Consider the following 6666-nt stretch of genomic DNA (forward strand, 5'->3'; position numbering starts at 1 on the left):
GTCGGTGTCTAATGGTGCAGAGTTTCAGTCTGGGAATATGAAAAATGTCATGGAGATGGACAGTGGTAATGGCTGCACGACAGTGTGAATGTCTTTCATTCCGCTGAACCATGCACTCAAAAATGGGTAAAATGGTAAATTTTGTGTTGTGTATAGTTTCACACACACACACACACACACACACACACGAACCATACCCTGCTCTTCAGTGCTTCACCTCAGCGGGAAGCACCGAGGTTGTTTCTGGTGGATGGGATTCTTTTCTTTCTTTCTTTCTTTCTTTCTTTCTTTCTTTCTTTCTTTCTGTTTCTTTCTTTCCTTCCTTCTTTCCTTCCTCTTCTTTTCTTTCTTTCTTTCTTTCTTTCTTGTTTCTTTCTTTCCTTCCTTCTTTCCTCTTCTTTTCTTTCTTTCTTTCTTTCTTTCTGCCTTCTTTCTTTCTGTATTTCTTTTCTTTTTTCTTTTCTCTTCTTTCTTTCTTTCTTTCTTTCCTTCTTTCTTTTCTCTCTTTCTTTCCTTTCTTTTTCCTTTTCTCTTTTATTTCTCTCTCTCTCTCTCTCTCTCTCTCTCTTTCTTGAGCACAGGAGGGGCAGGGAGAAAGGGAGAGAGGATCCCAAGCAGGCTCTGTGCTATCAATGCAGAGCCCAATGCTGGGCTCAAACCCATGAACTGCAAGATCATGACCTGAGCTGAAATCAAGAGTCAGAAGCTCAACCGACTGAGCCACCCAGGCACCCCTGGTGAATGGGATTCTGGACATCTTAGTATTTTCCTTTGAGCCTTAATATATTTCCCCAACTCTCTGCAAAGAGCACTTATTATTTTAATAATTGAGGGGATGGCGAAGGGCACTTAAAGAATTTAAAAAGCAATAAGAAGTAAGGGAGTGAATTGTCTGGATCTCATCCCCAGCCCCCACTGCCCAGGGCCTGAGTCTTGTGCCTGCGGGCAAGGTGGCTGGATATGCCCTGAGGGTGGACTAGAGTGTCAGGGGGGCCAGGAAACCAGGGTGAAGGGCAGTTGTCCAGCTATCAGCCCTGACAACGGCCCTTGATTTAACCATTAGATAAATAGGTGCTACAAATTTTAGGGCACCAACACTGGTCCGGTCACCAAGGAAGGCTTTATAGGCATTATTTTTAAAATTCTCACAGAAATCCTGTGGTGAAGGATCTTTATTTAAAAAAATTTTTTGTAAACGTTTATTCATTTTTGACAGATAGAGCACAAGTGGGAAAGGGGCAGAGAGAGAGGGAGACATAGAATCCAAAGCAGGCTCCAGGCTCTGAGCTGTCAGCACACAGCCCAGTGTGGGGCTCAAACCTGTGAACCATGAGACCATGATGTGAGCTGAAGTCGGACGCTTAACTGACTGAGCCACCCAGGCACCCCAGCATCTTTATTTTAAATAATTTTCCTTGTAAAATATATGCTACAGATACAGAAGCAGGTATAATATATTTGTACATTTATTTTTGAGTTTTTAATAGGAAATTAATTGCATTCATCAGGGTGACTACTGTAACAAATAGGCCCCCATATGTCTAATGGCTAAAACACAAAGACCTTTGATTTCTACTCACCAAAGCAGGCCAAAGCAGGCCAGGGCAGTGGAGGCAGGCAGAGGAGGGGTGGGCGGCTGTTGTCCACACTGTCACTCAGGGATCCAGGCTGCCAGGGGCTCTGCTATTTCCAGCTCAGGGTGTATGAGGTTGTCCTTGGCATGGACAGGCAGCCGCTTGGAAAGGAACTCACAGGGCAGAGTTTTACAGCCAGCCCTGAGAGTCATGACGTAACTTCCACTTATGTTTTACTGGCTGGAACTCACTCTCATGGCCAAACCTAACTGCATGAGAGACTAAGAAACACAGTCCAGCTGTGCACTCAGGACAAAAGAGAAATGGCTTTGGATTTGGAATAGGGTGACCCTTGTCATTTATCATTCAAACTAAGGCCCTACCACCGACAGGGAAGAGTGTGATTAAATTATGCCAGGAGAGCAAGCCCAAACCAGAATGGGGACAGACAATCATTCTGATTTGGGGGAGCAAGAGCAGGCGAAAAATATGTTTTCATATTTTTCTTATTTTCTACAAAAGGGGAAGGCACGGCACGTAGCCTCTTCTATACTTTGGCGTAATTTCTCCGACTTTGCAGTGTATCCCGGAGATCTTTCACGTAGAGATCGTGCATTGGGTGGTTGCTTGCAAGCTTTGGTATGGTGACACTTGGTGAACCTCAGTCCCTACCGAGGGACAGGGCTTGTTTCGATCCTTTGCTATTACAAACCATGGCACAACAAGTCATGCTGTACAAACATCACTTTAGATACATCTTAAATAGTAGGAGTAAAATGAGCACAGGCTGTTAGCACCCTTGTATGTGTGCATCTCAGATTAATGCACTAGATGGTTTTCTTTAGTTTTGTACCTTATAGAAACAAGAATAGATTAAATATATTCTTTTTAAATTCTGTGACTCTCCCCCCATTTTTGCACAAAATGGCTTTGTTTGTTTATTTGTTTTTTGTTTTTGAGAGAGAAAGAGAGAGAGAGAGCTCACATGTACAAGAGCAGGAGAGGGACAGAGGGAGAGAGAGGGAGAGAGAATCTTAAGCGGAGCTCGATCCCATGACCTTGAGACCATGACCCGAGCCAAAATCAAGAGTCAGATGCTCAACCAACTGAACTACCCAAGCACCCCTCAAAATATTTTTGAGATTTATCCATGTAATGAATGTTGGATTCCATTAAGTGAATGTACTGCTATTAAAAAATAATTTAGTCTACATTTGAGGATGGTTTGCATCATTGCTGGTGTTCTGAGCTTTGGACGATGGGGAGTGAATTCCCTGGCCTCGAGTGCACTGTGCATGTTTTCTGTAGGGCTTACACCCTCATAGGGCAGGAATGTATAGCCTCATTAGATGCTGCTAGACCGTCCTCCAGGCTGGATGTGCTGAATCGCGCTGGCATTTAACAGACCCCCACCACTCCACATTCCTATCTTAGCTTTCTTTTGCATTTAGAGTTAAGCAAATTTTCCTTTCTTTGTGATTTGAGTTTCTGCATTTGCAAATGCCTCTGTGACCTTTGCCCATTTTTCCCACCAGACCGATATCATCTCCCTGTTGGATTGGAGGAGCTCTTTCTATACGTAGTGAATACTAGCTCTTTGTTGGTTATAATCGCTGCAGATACTGTAGGTTTGCGACTTGTGTTTACCCTCTTCATGATGTCTTCTGATAACAGAAGTTCCTAATGTAGTGTGGTCAAATACATCTTTCCCTAAGGGTTGGTGTTCTGTTGTTTCTTTGAGAAGCCAGCCTAGTCTGGGTCTCAGTCCCCAGTTCACATGGGAGCAGACAGTGGTTCAGATGTTTGGGTAATGTGTTCAAGGCCAAGATTTGGTGCCCAGGTTCTGACCTAGCCTGCTCCTCCTGAGGAGTTTCTAGCACAAACCTGGCCACCCCAAGTCCAGAGTGAGGCTGGGAGAGGCCTGCCCCTTCCCAAACCCGCCAGGGGCATGTTGGAATCTCCTGCTACACAGGAACCCTCTGACCCACTCTGCTGACCACCCCAGGCCGGTCTCCCTGCCTTCACATACCATCATCGGCTCCTCCTTCGGGCCTGGAATTTTATTTTTTTTGTGTAACACGCTTCCCCATGGTGGGACCAGCCTGTATTCTTTGGGATACAATGCAGGATACAGTCCAGGATGCATCTAGGTGACTGCCACATGGCGCCTTCCTGGGCAGCCGCTCTGGGGCTGGAGTCTCTGAAAATGTGGTTTTATCAGGGGAAATGGGGTTTAGCATGGTTCTGGCTTTAATGACAACAGCAGTGGACACGATGATGCTTTTTGTTGTTTGGACTGCACATGGGCTGAGAGGTAGAGCAAGGATTTCGACACAAAGAAGAAAGCTGGGAAAGAGTTTGAGGGCATTTCTCCCTCTCTCTACCGGCCAGGAGGAACCATCATGGGGGCTCTGGTCTCTGCCTGTTGAAGACAGACAGAAAACCCAATGGCCTCCTTTACAGGCAGGAAGAGAGAGTGAAAGAAAAAAAGAAAAGAGGGAAGCAAGGAAGGAGGGAGGGAGGGTCCCCTGTAATCCCCAAATCCCAATACACAACCTCCTTCCAGGTCACGGGCAGACCTGTTTCATGTCAGTTACTGCACAGGCCATTTTGTGTTGCTCTGTTTGTCCTTGTGAAACAGACATCATTTTCCACAGCCATACAGGAAGTCATTGAGTTGATAGTCACACACTAATAACAGCCATCTTTCTGGTGTTTGGACAGACATGAGGCCATTTCCAGAGTCATCTTAGATAATTTAGTCAAAACCTGCAGCGGGTGGCTTTAACTGTTACTCTTTTTTTCTTCTTTTTAATTATTACCTTAAGCTACATTCTCAGAAAATGAGGTTTCTGAGTAAAAGGGGATGGATTGTTTTTATGGCCTTTTAAAGATAGTGGCAAATTTCTTTTCAAAGATGCTGTGCTAATTTGCAAAACCCAAAATAAGTTTCATACAGTTTTCTAAAGCTAGAGCGAGGCAGGAAGAGCTCACGAGAATGTCTCTCCAGTACCTCCCGGAGGGGCTGTGGCCTTAGTGCTGTTGGAAGATTCTAATCAGTGGTGCTATTTTTGTGTGACCAGGCTGCAGCAGAGGGCAAGGCTTTGTGGCTATCTGGACTGATAAGATTATTGGAGGGCTGTTTCTGGGCAGCCAAAGTGCCCGCTCTGCAGGGCTCCAGTCTGGGGGCCCAGTAAGCGGTGACGGGGCCCTGTCTCCCAGATCTGCCATTTTAGGTGAGAGGTGAAGCAACCAAGAGGATTGCCAACTAGGGTCGGGGAGCCTTGCTTACTCAGCACTCTTGTTTGGTCTCAGAGGTGCAGGCCTGGGTGGTTACGGCCAGACCCAAGGGTGCCTTGAGAGGGTCTCAGCCCTCAGGCCAGTGGCCCAGCCAGGGTGGCCGGGTCCTGGGGGTTAGAGATGAGCCGGACCCTTAGGGAAAAAAAAGGAAGGTCCAGGCAGACCAGCAGTGCGTGTACCAGCCAGAACATTTCCCTTCGGTGGCTGGGCCTTCCCAGGACAGATAGGGAGCCACAGCTCAGGGATGAAGGACAGGTGTCTCCACCCTGGCTGGGCCACAGACCCACACGCATCCCCCATCAGAGGCGGCTGATCTTTTTGCAGGTGCCTGGCGTGAACCCAAGCCCACTCTTTGGCCACCCCAGAAGCAGGCCAAAACCTCAGCAGAGGCCTGCCCAGGACAGGATTATGGCATCAGTTCACTTCCCCTTGGGGAGCAGGGTGGGAGGCCGTGTGGGGATGGGAACCCTAAGAGGTCTGAACACTCAGAGCAAATGTCACACAAAACTAAACCGCTTCCTGGGTGAGGGTGGGAGGGCGTGCAGCACCTGGGGTGTCGGGGCCCAGCTCGCTGCCCTCCACCCTTGCCCTGCTAAAGTGGGCTTTTGGGGCTCCTAGCACCCGCGGAGTTCAAGACACCCTCCCCTGTTACTGCCTCTGCCACACGGTTTCACAAGCTTCTCCGCCCACTCTGGCATTATCAGCCACAATGAAAATAATAAGATAGCAATCACTGATACGTCCCCCGCCTGCCAGAGCCACAGCACTAAGTGCCCTATGTCGCCTAGCTGGATGCTGGATGCTGCTCTCATTATTCCCATTCTACAGATGAGGAAAGAGAAGCCAGAGAGGTTAAGAAACTTGCCCCAGGTCACTCAGCCGGAGGGTAGCAGAACTGGGAACCAAACAGAGGCTGCCTGTCTCCCGAGCCTGGGAGTTACCTCACCTTCAGTACTGTAAGGCAACAAATGCCCACACATGTTCTCTAAAGAAATTTGTAGGTGCCCGCGACTGGGTCTAGGGGCACAGTGGTGGTTCCCAGCCCTGACCCAGGACGGCATCCCAGCACGGCTGCTACCAGCCAGGTGGCTGTGCCTAATTACTGTGTTTCTATTAACCTGTTACTTGAGGTGAAATGCGGTATAATCCCCACGTCACAGGAGGCTGGGAGGATTAAATGAGATCACATCCGTGACCATGAACAGCCCTATAGCCCCCGGCCTTGGTGGACATCTACGAAGCGTGGGCTCCAGGCTCCAGTCCTCTTCTTTCTTGTGTGTCCTCTGAGGGTCCTCTCACTGTCCTGGGTGCAAGAGAGCACCCACAAAACAGTGACAATTCTGTGCATCTTGCCACACGAGGCTGTTGGAAGAGGCAAATGCACTCAGCATCATAAGACTCCATGCACGAGGCTGGTGCCCTCTGGAATTCTCTACGAAGCTGTGGGGTTCGGATAATGTTTTCCTGACAGTTCCCTGCCTGTGTGGAGATCTGTGGTTCAGCTGCCTGATGTCCTGCTCTTGGTTTTATAGTTTCATCAGATGGCCCCTGGGGACTAGCCAGCCTGCAAGCCCAGGGCACAAGATTATGTTCGGTAATCATTTTCTTCTTCTCGATTCACCTCTTGAATTCCAAAAAGGGCCATTGGGGAATTTTACTCGTCTTCCTGACCTCCCCATTCTACAGCAAAGTCAGCCTGCCTGGCCAAGGCAAGAGTGAAATATTTATTAATACCATAAAAATTTAATGCTAATGCTAATTTAGATTTCAGTTTGATTTTTCGATCCCACTT

This window comes from Panthera uncia (genome assembly GCF_023721935.1).
Source record: "Panthera uncia isolate 11264 chromosome B3 unlocalized genomic scaffold, Puncia_PCG_1.0 HiC_scaffold_1, whole genome shotgun sequence".
Taxonomy (NCBI): Eukaryota; Metazoa; Chordata; class Mammalia; order Carnivora; family Felidae; genus Panthera; species Panthera uncia.